Raw genomic sequence first — 1,156 nt, forward strand, 5'->3', positions numbered from 1 at the left:
CCTGCCACTGATGAACCCGTGTTGGTTGCCCCTAAGCATGCAGTCCCCTGCTGGCCCCTCCTGGATGTGTGCCAGCATCATTTTCTCGAACAGCTTGCCTAGGATCGAGGTAAGACTAACCGACCTATAATTTCCCTGGTACCTCCCCCAAGTCACCCCCTAGCACCACCCCTGCTCATGACACAGGCAGGCAGCAGTCAAAGGGGTCAAAGTTTGGGTCACAGGGACCAGGGGGCCCTGAGCCTGAGAGGCACAAACAACAGGACCATGGGGCCCAATGTCAGAAGATTAAATAACTAGAGCCTTAGAGAAGTGGATATATGTGACTGGAAGCCTAAAAACTAAGGCCAAAGCCTATGTGGGTCAAGAACCATGGCCAGGGGGCCCAAAACCAGAATCGGAGACAGATCCTGCTCCTGACGGGGTTTGGGGAAATAAGGAAGTTGAAAAGGGTTTCCCTCTCGGGGCAGAAGATGTGTAGCAGGCTCCAAATATCAGGCTGTAGCACTCTGCAGGTTTGCAGGGGGTACAGTCCATCTGTGGACAGTGAAAACTAACTGCAGGCCTGCCCAGAGGACTAAGCCAGCTGATGCAAATAACTGACTGGCCATAAGGAAGTTAAAAGGCTCCCAAGGAATGGAGCTGGGGAGACAGACAGAAACAGAGATACTTGGCTAGGAGCTGCAACACGAGGCCAGGGACTCTCCTAGGGTCTGGGGAAAGGCCCAGGGGTTGTGAGTCTAGAAGCAACAGCACCAAAAACAGAAAGGGACTTATTTCAGAAGGGGAGAAGGAAGATGGCAGAGCTAAGGAAACAGCCCAGGGCTGCAGCCACCTTCTCGGTGTGACGGGCTACCTAGCAGTAACTTAGCCCAGGGGTTTTGATAGGGTAAAAGATGATTGGAGGACTTTGGATTCCCCTTCCTCACCAGTCAGGCCCCAGAGACTCACCCTCCCTATCCCCTGATTGGCCCCTTGGGTCACCTGGAGGGGGATAAAAGGGGCAACGCAGCTGACTCAGGGGAGACCAGAGAGGGACCACAAGAAAGAAGTCTCAAAGAGCTGGCAAAGAGCTGGGCCAGGAGCAGTTGCCCCAGAAGAGCCTGAAGGAGTGGGACCTGCAGGCAGCAGCTGGACCCTCAGCAGCGCGGCCTGC

The sequence above is a fragment of the Crocodylus porosus genome, unplaced genomic scaffold (assembly GCF_001723895.1).
Source record: "Crocodylus porosus isolate Cpor-Errol unplaced genomic scaffold, CroPor_comp1, whole genome shotgun sequence".
Classification (NCBI taxonomy): Eukaryota; Metazoa; Chordata; order Crocodylia; family Crocodylidae; genus Crocodylus; species Crocodylus porosus.